The sequence below is a fragment of the Pseudophryne corroboree genome, chromosome 1 (assembly GCF_028390025.1).
Source record: "Pseudophryne corroboree isolate aPseCor3 chromosome 1, aPseCor3.hap2, whole genome shotgun sequence".
Taxonomy (NCBI): domain Eukaryota; kingdom Metazoa; phylum Chordata; class Amphibia; order Anura; family Myobatrachidae; genus Pseudophryne; species Pseudophryne corroboree.
This window is the reverse complement of record NC_086444.1, coordinates 599,392,412-599,404,642: the sequence shown is the minus strand read 5'-3', so window position 1 is coordinate 599,404,642 and position 12,231 is coordinate 599,392,412.

Genomic DNA, 12,231 nt, shown 5'->3' with positions numbered 1-12,231 from the left:
CATATCTATTCCCATGTCGCATAAGCAATATCTGTGGTTTGCTATTGGCAACCTTCATTTTCAGTTCCAGGCTCTGACATTTGGACTGGCCACGGCACCTCAGATTTTCACCAAGGTCATGGCCGTGATGACGGCTTTTTCTGTCGTCAGGGAATCAGGATCCTGCCGTATCTGGATGACTTGCTGAGTCTGGCGAACTCCCAAGATGTCCTCCTCAGTCTACTGGAGATGTTGGTCCAATGCCTACAAACCCATGGGTGGCTCATCAACTGGAAGAAGTCCTCGCTGGTCCCTGCTCGGAGCATGGTGCACCTGGGGGTGCTGCTGGACACACACAGCCAAAGACTGTTTCTGTCTCCGGAGAAGGTCTTGAAACTTCAGGAAAAGATCAGATGCTTCCTCTCTCGCCCGTGAGTGTCGATACACTTGGCAATGCAGGTACTAGGCCTTATGGTATCGGCTTTAGACATTCCTGCCCTCTGCAGAGGTTAATCCTTTCCAAATGGGACCACCTGCCTCATCGGATCAGGTCTCAATTGATCTCCTTGACTCCGGAGGTTCGTCTGTCACTGTACTGGTGGCTACAGGGCCAACAGTTGAGCAGGGACCGTCCCTTCTGGATCTCCAACTGGGTCCTCCTGACAACGGACGCCAGTCTGCGAGGCTGGGGCGTGGTGTTGGAGCAACACTCTCTCCAGGGTCGGTGGACCAGGGAGGAGTCTCTTCTCCCAATAAAACATTCTGGAATTGCGGGTAGTGTTTATAAATATTGTCAGGTCCATAAATATTGAGACATCGACACAATTCTCATATTTTGGGCTCTATACACCACCCCAATGGATTTGAAATGAAACAAACAAAGGCCCTCATTCCGAGTTGTTCGCTCGTTATTTTCCTTCGCATCGGTGCGATTTTCCGCTAACTGCGCATGCGCAATGTTCGCACTGTGGCTGCGTCAAGTAAATTTACTAAGAAGTTTGGTATTTTACTCACGGCATTACGAGGTTTTTTCTTCGTTCTGGTGATCGGAGTGTGATTGACAGGAAGTGGGTGTTTCTGGGCGGAAACTGGCCGTTGTATGGGTGTGTGTGAAAAAACGCTGCAGTTTCTGGGAAAAACGCGGGAGTGGCTGGAGAAACGGGGGAGTGTCTGGCCGAACGCTGGGTATGTTTGTGACGTCAAACAAGGAACGAAACTGACTGAACTGATCGCAGTGGCAGAGTAAGTCTCGAGCTATATATATATATATTGGTAGATGCTCAATTACCTTAGTGATATCATTCAGGTGCTCGAAAAGGGAGGGGTATTTCTAAGCAAGAAAAAAAGGGCATTTGTTACCCCCAGCACCCTGAATGATAACCGTAACCTGATATAAATTCCACATGATAATAGAATTCAGAGATCTTTGTTACACATATTTGCGCAAATGTGTGAATAAGCCCCAAAGCCGCATCAAGGCGTCTCTGTATATTTGGGGTCCCTAGCGCTATATCTAGGTGCAGGGTGTGGCACTCCAAAACACCAGCATAAGCCAGAAAGCCCAGCGTAGCATACCAGTGAAAAAACTATAGTGTTAATAAATTAGTATTTAGGAAGCCGAAGCTATAGAGAAAGTGATACAAAAATGAAATGCAATTAAAATAGAGAAATAGTGTTAAAAAATTAATAAGTGAAAAGTGTTAATAGAATGTAAAGGTATGCCACACTAAGGCCATCCAGCTCAGCCAGTCCAGAGGCACCACACCTCACACCTCCATTACCCCAATCTGGGTCTAAGATTAACCAGCAAGGAGCCACATGATAATGGCTCCTTACTACAATATGTCTAAGCTAAGAGCTACCTACCTTAGAGCAACCCCATAATGCTCCATGTGGCATGTCAGGGCCTGCACCTCCTCCTAATGCAGGAACCTCTCTGCCTCTCACAACAAACATATATATTGGTAGATGCTCAATTAGCTTAGTGATATCATTCATGTGCTCGAAAGGGAGGGGTATTTCTAAGCAAGAAAAAAAGGGCATTTGTTTCCCCCAGCACCCTGAATGATAACTGTAACCAGATATAAATTCCACATGATAATAGAATTCAGAGATCTTCGTTACACATATTTGCGCAAATGTGTGAATAAGCCCCAAAGCCGCATCAAGGCGTCTGTATATTTGGGGTCCCTAGCGCTATATCTAGGTGCAGGGTGTGGCACCCCAAAACACCAGCATAAGCCAGAAAGCCCAGCGTAGCATACCAGTGAAAAAACTATAGTGTTAATAAATTAGTATTTAGGAAGCCGAAGCTATAGAGAAAGTGATACAAAAATGAATTGCAATTAAAATAGAGAAATAGTGTTAAAAAAATTAATAAGTGAAGTGTTAATAGAATGTAAAGGTATGCCACACTAAGGCCATCCAGCTCAGCCAGTCCAGAGGCACCACACCTCACACCTCCATTACCCCAATCTGGGTCTAAGATTAACCAGCAAGGAGCCACATGATAATGGCTCCTTACTAAAATATGTCTAAGCTAAGAGCTACTTACCTTGGAGCAACCCCATAATGCTCCATGTGACATGTCAGGGCCTGCACCTCCTCCTAATGCAGGAACCTCTCTGCCTCTCACAACAAACATATATATTGGTAAGGAGTATTATCATGTGGCTCCTTGCTGGTTAATCTTAGACCCAGATTGGGGTAATGGAGGTGTAAGGTGTGGTGCCTCTGGACTGGCTGAGCTGGATGGCCTTAGTGTGGCATACCTTTACATTCTATTAACACTTTTCACTTATTAATTTTTTAACACTATCCGATTGAGCATGCATTTCACTTGATGAAGACAAAACTGAAGGGAAAATGCCCCATGAACAAGCAGGAACTGAAGACATTTGCAGTAGAGGCCTGGCAGAGCATCACCAGGGTTGAAACCCAGCGCCTGGTGCTGTTCCAGACTTCAGGCTGAAATTGACTGCAAAAGGATTTGCAACAAAGTATTAAAAAGTGAAAGTTTGATTTAGGATTGTTTAGCTTGTCCCATTACTTTTGGTCCCTTAAAAAGTGGGAGGTACATATAGAAACCATTGTAGACTTCCGGTTCCGGCTTCCTCATGAGCGGCGGCTGAAGCAGTGAGCTCCGCTGTGCCCCGCTGTCCTGTACCTTTTTCAAGGCTCTCTGAGCCTCCAATCCACCTTCTGCAGACCTACCCCGGTTGCCAGATCCTGTCCGCTGCATGGACAGGTACTTTTCCCCCATGCCCAGCAATAAATACCGCGCCAAGAAGGAGAAGGAGAGGCAGCTGGCAGAATCCAAGATGGCGCTGGACGCCGCTCCAGGCATCCATGCGGCCGCTCGCGGCACCCCTCGGAGGGATGATGATGCTGGCTCCCAGGCGACAGGTACACTCTCCCAGCCCCCGAGCCCCGCTCCCCCTGACATGGCCGACGCCTGCATCCCGCCCTCGGACACCCCTGTAACCTATGGGGGCATGATAAACGCGATTCGCATAGCTATGGAGCCCTTGCTTAAGGCTCAGACGACTAACATTAATCAGCAGCTCTCACACCTTTCTCAGAAAGTGCTTCATACTGAACATAGACTGGGGGAAGTTTTTGGAGATGTAGCAGAGATGAAGAAAGCGATGTCTAGATAAACCAAAGAGATTTACCAGTTGCACAACAAGCTCCAAGATCTTGAAAACAGATCTCGCCGACATAACCTCAGGCTTATTGGGCTCCCAGAATCAATAAAGAGGCAGGAATTGTCTGATTTTCTTAAGTTTAAACTTCCTGAGCTGCTGCATATCCAGGATAGATGTGAGGATCTTGTCATTGAACGTGCACACAGGATTGGCCCGATCAGGCCACAAGAGGGCGCCAGACCCCGGGCTGTGATATTTAAAACTCTTTATTATCTACACAAGGAACTGATCTGGTCAATGTCCCGCAAACACCGGGATCTTAGATGGGAGACTCACAAGATTCTCTTGTTCCAGGACTATTCTGCGGAACTGTCCAAAATGAGGAAGGACTTTGCACCTTTATGCTTCTGTCTGATACAAGACAATAAGAAGTTTGCACTCCTATACCCTGCTAGACTGCGCATTTATAATGGCTCCGACTTTAAGGACTACCTGTCACCCCCTGATGCTGAAGCCTATCTCTCTGAGTTAACTGATTCTTACAATCTCCCTGCTGTTATGTCCGATTGTGATTGATGCGTTATGTCATGTCTGATGCCTAGTTATTTAACCTACCATATAACAGGACACAGGGAATGCCATATGTTATATATATGCGGACCAAGGTGATGATATCTGCTGATTTTCATTACTTATTTGAAAAGTTTATGCATCTTATTTACTATATGCTAGTTGCCTCCCGAATTGTTGTTGCTGGGGAGGGTCACGTATGGTGGTCAAGTTCTATATGACTGCTGGAGAGTGTGTAGGTTTGGAGCAAGATCCTGCTTATAGAAGATGGTGGCTCTCTCTCCGGAAGTCATTAATGGTTGAAATGTTTTTCATTACTGGAATTCTGATTCCTGCGTATTTTTGTTGTTTGTTCTATATGTTTGTCCTGTCTGTTTTAGAGAGGGGCGCTGTTCATGCCCATCCCTCCTCTCTTCCCTTCAGTCCTTGTTTGTTTCCCTGCCAGTCTCGGGTCCTGATCTCCACCCCCCGCCACTGTGTTATGAGAATGTGCTTCCTGTTTTGTGATGCGCCGACATCACTACATATGATGATATGCTATGTCTCTGACCCTCGGTAGTTGGAATGTGGGAGGGATCAACTCCCCGATGAAACGGAAACGTATTCTCCTGTATTTGCGTAAGTTACGTATTGACATTGTTTTTCTTCAAGAAACACATGTGGTACCTCTTGAGACTCTTAAACTTAACTCACTTAAGTGGAAAGTCCTTGCCTCCGCCTCCTACAACTCAAAGGAGCGAGGGGTTGCCATACTGGCTGCAGATCATCTAGCAATCACGGTTGCTGATGTGAAAGCAGACGATATGGGTCGTTATGTCTTTTGTAAACTCCACTATGATGGTCAGATATATATATATGCCTCAATGTGTATGCTCCCACGGTTTATTCTAAATCCTTTTTCTATAATATCGTATCCCTCCTCACACCGTTCATTGACCAGCCGATACTTCTCTGCGGAGATTTTAACTTGGTATCTTTCACTCAGCTTGATAGACAGTTCCCATCGACAGGAAGAGCTAAGCTCCCTAAGTTTGGGATCCCGGCCCTTTTCAAACAGTTGCTGCTATTAGATATGTGGAGAGTGAAACACCCGTTAGAACGAGAGTTTTCCTGTCTGTCTGCTGCCAGAGGTACCCTTTCTAGAATCGATTATTTACTGCTGTCCAGTGTTTTGCTCCCCAAGATTATGGAGATCGAGATGGAACCACCCATGCAGTGATCCGGGTTGCCATTTTTCATGGACAAGAGCAGTGTGACTTCATCAACTGGCGCTTCCCACCTCGCTTCAGCTCCAGCAGGCTGTTATCTCGGCGTGGAGTCACTACGTTGCGGATAACCGAGACTCGCTGCAAACTGATCCAGTTCTTTTCTGGATGGCAGCGAAGGCCACACTGCGGGGAGTCCTTATGTCCCGTTCGTCGTCCATGAAGAAATCCTTAGCGCAAAATTATTTAGTGGCCCAATCCTCACTCACTCAGGCCTTTCAAGAATTTAAGACCCACCCTTCCCCGGCTACTAGGTCCCTATACACCGAGGCGAGGATGTCTTATGAGTGCCTATTTCGCAAACAGGAATCCTCCTATACCTTTAGAGGTAAACATAAATTTCACAAGTTTGGCAACAAGTCGAGCAAATTGCTCTCAAATCTCCTGAGGGGCCAGCATACCCCGTCTACTATTCACCCCCTTAAAGACCCGGCTGGCACACTTACCACCTCTGATAGAATGATAGCCTCGGTCCTGCATGAAAAATAAATAGATGAAAAGTAACTTGCGCCCTAGCTTCAGCTCGGCAGATCCCAAAAAAAGAGCACCACTCCTTTACAGACACAATAGTAATAGAAAGAGGCGATCTCCCAGCGATGCTATATACAAATTCCAGATGTATATATTCCTGTTCCTCAAACAGAGAACACAATATACAGCATGTCCATTAGTTGATGTAAATTTTTCCACAGACTTCCAAGGTCACTACTCTTTGTGACTGACCTGTGCTAAATGAGATGCGTTCCCATAAAGGTTTATTTCACACTTCATATATAAACAGCCTTCCAACCCACGGCTTATCTACACCAGGCTTACCTTTAGGATAAGCCCTATATGCGCTGAAAGGTATCTTTTCCAGTCCTTGTTCGTATCTGGACCTTTGTTACCTCCACTCAAATGGCTCCAAACGACAGCAAATGGTGAAAAAATGTCTATTTTTATTCCAAAGAGAATTTTCCCACAAAAATACAGGAATAAAAACAATATACAAAATATAAAAGAACAATAAAACAAAATACAAGAGGTACCCTATTTTAAAGATAGCAGGGCCACTTCCAATGGTACCGGTAGGATGGACTTGGTAAATTCTCCCAACTGTAAGGGGTTTGAAGAGAAAAAATTACCCACAAGATAATGCCAACCACCATGGAAGAGTTATAGCCCAGGGTCCTCCTGTAAAACACCAACGCGTTTGGGATAAAATCCTTCCTCAGGGTATATCCCTGAGGAAGGATTTTATCCGAAACGCGTTGGTGTTTTACAGGAGGACCCTGGGCTATACTCTTCCATGGTGGTTGGCATTATCTTGTGGGTAATTTTTTCTCTTCAAACCCCTTACAGTTGGGAGAATTTACCAAGTCCATCCTACCGGTACCATTGGAAGTGGCCCTGCTATCTTTAAAATAGGGTACCTCTTGTATTTTGTTTTATTGTTCTTTTATATTTTGTATATTGTTTTTATTCCTGTATTTTTGTGGGAAAATTCTCTTTGGAATAAAAAATAAGATTTTACTCACCGGTAAATCTATTTCTCGTAGTCCGTAGTGGATGCTGGGACTCCGTAAGGACCATGGGGAATAGCGGCTCCGCAGGAGACTGGGCACAACTAAAGAAAGCTTTATGACTACCTGGTGTGCACTGGCTCCTCCCACTATGACCCTCCTCCAGACCTCAGTTAGGATACTGTGCCCGGAAGAGCTGACACAATAAGGAAGGATTTTGAATCCCGGGTAAGACTCATACCAGCCACACCAATCACACCGTATAACTCGTGATACTATACCCAGTTAACAGTATGAAATATAACTGAGCCTCTCAACAGATGGCTCAACAATAACCCTTTAGTTAGGCAATAACTATAAACAAGTATTGCAGACAATCCGCACTTGGGATGGGCGCCCAGCATCCACTACGGACTACGAGAAATAGATTTACCGGTGAGTAAAATCTTATTTTCTCTGACGTCCTAAGTGGATGCTGGGACTCCGTAAGGACCATGGGGATTATACCAAAGCTCCCAAACGGGCGGGAGAGTGCGGATGACTCTGCAGCACCGAATGAGCAAACTCTAGGTCCTCCTCAGCCAGGGTATCAAACTTGTAGACTCTTACAAAAATGTTTTAACCCGACCAAGTAACAGCTCGGCAAAGTTGTAAAGCCGAGACCCCTCGGGCAGCCGCCCAAGAAGAGCCCACTTTCCTTGTGGAATGGGCTTTTACAGATTTACGGTGCGGCAGTCCAGCCGCAGAATGTGCAAGTTGAATCGTGCTACAGATCCAGCGAGCAATAGTCTGCTTAGAAGCAGGAGCACCCAGCTTGTTGGGTGCATACAGGAGAAATAGCGAGTCAGTTTTCCTGACTCCAGCTGTCCTGGAAACATATACTTTTCAGGGCCCTGACTACGTCCAGTAACTTGGAATCCTCCAAGTCCCAAGTAGCCGCAGGCACCACAATAAGTTGGTTCACATGAAAAACTGATACCACCTTAGGAAGGAATTGGGAACGAGTCCTCAATTTCGCCTTATTCATATAAAATACAGATAAGGGCTTTTGTATGACAAAGCCGCCAATTCTGATACACGCCTGGCCGACGCCAAGGCCCACAGCATGACCACTTTCCACGTGAGGTATTATAGCTCCACGGATTTAAGTGGCTCAAACCCAATGCGACTTCAGGAAATCCAACACCACGTTGAGATCCCACGGTGCCACTGGAGGCACAAACGGGGGCTGACTATGCAGCACTCCCTTAACAAAAGTCTGAACTTCAGACAGTGAAGCCAGTTCTATTTTGGAAGAAAATCGATAGAGCCGAAATCTGGACCTTAATGGAACCCAATTTTAGGCCCATAGTCACCTCTGACTGTAGGAAGTGCAGAAATCGACCTAGCTGAAATTTCTCCTTTGGGGCCTTCCTGGCCTCACAGCACGCAACATATTTCCGCCATATGCGGTGATAATGGTTTGCGTTCACTTCTTTCCTAGCTTTAAATAGCGTAGGGATAACTTCCTCCGGAATGCCCTTTTCCTTCAGGATCCGGCGTTCAACCGCCATGCCGTCAAACGCAGCCGCGGTACGTCTTGGAACAGAAAGGCCCCCTGCTGCAGCAGGTCCTGTCTGAGCGGCAGAGGCCATGGGTCCTCTGAGATCATTTCTTGGAGTTCTGGTTACCAAGCTCTTCTTGGCCAACCCGGAACAATGAGTATAGTTCTTACTCCTCTCCTTCTTATTATTCTCATTACCCTGGGTAAGAGAGGCAGAGAAGGGAACACATACACCGACTGATACACCCACGGTGTTACCAGAGCGTCCACAGCTATCGCCTGAGGGTCCCTTGACCTGGCGCAATATCTTTGTAGCTTTTTGTTGAGGCGGGACGCCATCATGTCCACCTATGGCCTTTCCCAACGGTGTACAATCATTTGGAAGACTTCTGGATGAAGTCCCCACTCTCCCGGGTGGAGGTCGTGTCTTCTGAGAAAGTCTGCTTCTCAGTTGTCCACTCCGGGAATGAACACTGCTGACAGTGCTAACACATGATTTTCCGCCCATCGGAGAATCCTTGTGGCTTTTGCCATCGCCATCCTGCTTCTTGTGCCGCCCTGTCGGTTTACATGAGCGACCGCCGTGATGTTGTCTGACTGGATCAGCACCGGCCGGTGTTGAAGAAGGGGTCTAGCCTGACTTAGGGCATTGTAAATGGCCCTTAGTCCCAGAATATTTATGTGTAGGGAAGTCTCCTGACTTTTCCATAGCCTTGGAAGTTTCTTCCCTGTGTGACTGCCCCCCAGCCTCGAAGGCTGGCATCCGTGGTCACCAGGACCCAGTCCTGTATGCCGAATCTGCGGCCCCCTAGAAGATGAGCACTCTGCAGCCACCACAACAGCGACACCCTGGCCCTTGGAGACAGGGTTATCCGCCGATGCATCTGAAGATGCGACCCGGACCACTTGTCCAACAGATCCCACTGGAAAATCCTTGCATGGGACCTGGCGAATGGAATTTCTTCGTAAGAAGCTACCATCTTTCCCTGGGCTCGCGTGCATTGATGCACCGACACCTGTATTTGTATTAGGAGGTCTCTGTCTAGAGACGACAACTCCTTGGACTTCTCCTCCGGGAGAAACCCTTTTTATCCTGTACTGTGTCCAGAACCATACCCAGGAACAGTAGACGCGTCGTAGGAACCAGCTGCGACTTTGGAATATTCAGAATCCAGCCGTGCTGTTGTAGCACTTCCCGAGATAGTGCTACTCCGACGAACAACTGCTCCCTGGACCTCGCCTTTATAAGGAGATCGTCCAAGTACGGGATTATTATTTCGGCCATTACCTTGGTAAATACCTCGGTGCCGGGGACAGACCAACGGCAACGTCTGGAATTGTAATGACAATCCTGTACCACAATTTTGAGGTACTCCTGGTGAAGAGGGTAAATAGGGACATGCAGGTAAGCATCCTTGATGTCCAGTGATACCATGAAATTCTCCAGGCTTGCAATAATCGCCCTGAGCGATTCCATTTTGAACTTGAACCTTCGTATATAAGTGTTCAAGGCTTTCAATTTTAGAATGGGTCTCACCGAACCGTATGGTTTCGGTACCACAACATTTTGGAATAGTAACCCCGGCCTTGTTGAAGGAGGGGTACCTTGATTTCACCTGCTGGAAGTGCAGCTTGTGAATTGCCGCCAGTACTACCTTTCTCCGAGGGCAGCAGGCAAGGCTGATGTGAGGTAACGGCGAGGGGGAGTCGCCTCGAACTCCAGCCTGTATCCCTGTGATACTATTTGCAGAACCTAGGGATCCACCTGTGGGCAAGCCCACTGGTCCCTGAAGTTCCCGAGACGCGCCCCCACCACACCTGTCTCCACCTGTGGAGCCCCAGCGTCATGCGGTGGACTCAGAGGAAGCGGGGGAAGATTTTCGATCCTGGGAACTGGCTGTCTGGTGCAGCTTTTTCCTTCTTCCCTTGTCTCTGTGCAGAAAGGAAGCGCCTTTGACCCGCTTGCTTTTCTGAAGCCGAAAGGACTGTACCTGAAAATACGGTGCTTTCTTAGGCTGTGAGGAAACCTGAGGTAAAAAATTTCCTTCCCAGCTATTGCTGTGGATATGAGGTCCCAGAGACCATCCCCAAACAATTCCTCACCCTTATAAGGCAGAATCTCCATGTGCATTTTAAAGGCAGCATCACCTGTCCACTGCCGGGTTTCTAATACCCTCCTGGCAGAATGGACATTGCATTAATTCTGGATGCCAGCCGGCAAATATCCCTCTGTGCATCCTTCATATATAAGACGACGTCTCTAATATGCTCTATGTTAGCAAAATATTATCCCTGTCTAGGGTATTAATATTATCTGACAGGGTATCAGACCACGCTGCAGCAGCACTATTTATGCTGAGGCAATTGCAGGTCTCAGTATAGAACCTGAGTGTATATATACAGACTTCAGGATAGCCTCCTGCTTTTTATCAGCAGGCTCCTTCAAGGTGGCCGTATCCTAAGACGGCAGTGCCACCTTTTTTGACAAACGTGTGAGCGCCTTATCCACCCTAGGGGATATCTCCCAACGTGACCTATCCTCTGGCGGGAAAGGGTACGCCATCAGTAACTTTTTAGAAATTACCAGTTTCTTATCGGGGGAACCCACGCTCCTTTACACACTTCATTCACTCATCTGATGGGGGAACAAAACACTGGCTGCTTTTTCTCCCCAAAAATAAAACCCCTTTTATGTGGTACTTGGGTTCATGTCAGAAATGTGTAACACATTTTTTATTGCCGAGATCATGTAACGGATGTTCCTAGTGGATTGTGTATATATTTCAACCTCGTCGACACTGGAGTCAGACTCCGTGTCGACATCTGTGTCTGCCATCTGAGGTAACGGGCATTTTTTTTGAGCCCCTGATGGTCTTTGAGACGCCTGGGCAGGCGCGTGCTGAGAAGCCGGCTGTCCCACAGCTGTTACGTCATCCAGCCTTTTATGTAAGGAGTTGACATTGTCGGTTAATACCTTCCACCTATCCATCCACTCTGGTGTCGGCCCCACAGGGGGCGACATCCCATTTATCGGCCTCTGCTCCGCCTCCACGTAACCTTCCTCATCCAACATGTCGACACAGCCGTACCGACACACCGCACACACACAGGGAATGCTCTGACTGAGGACAGGACCCCACAAAGTCCTTTGGGGAGACAGAGAGAGAGTATGCCAGCACACACCAGAGCGCTATATAATGCAGGGATTAATACTATAACTGAGTGATTTTTCCCCCAATAGCTGCTTGTATACATATATTGCGCCTAAATTTAGTGCCCCCCCCTCTCTTTTTAACCCTTTGAGCCTGAAAACTACAGGGGAGAGCCTGGGGAGCTGTCTTCCAGCTGCACTGTGAAGAAAAAATGGCGCCAGTGTGCTGAGGGAGATAGCCCCGCCCCTTTTTCGGCTGACTTTTCTCCCGCTTTTTTATGGATTCTGGCAGGGGTAATTTATCACATATATAGCCCTGGGACTATATATTGTGATGATTTGCCAGCCAAGGTGTCTTATATTGCCCTCAAGGCGCCCCCCCCCCAGCGCCCTGCACCCATCAGTGACCGGAGTGTGAGGTGTGCATGAGGAGCAATGGCGCACAGCTGCAGTGCTGTGCGCTACCTTGTTGAAGACAGAAGTCTTCTGCCGCCGATTTTCCGGAACACTTCTTGCTCCTGGCTCTGTAAGGGGGCCGGCGGCGCGGCTCCGGGAACGAACACCAAGGTCGGGT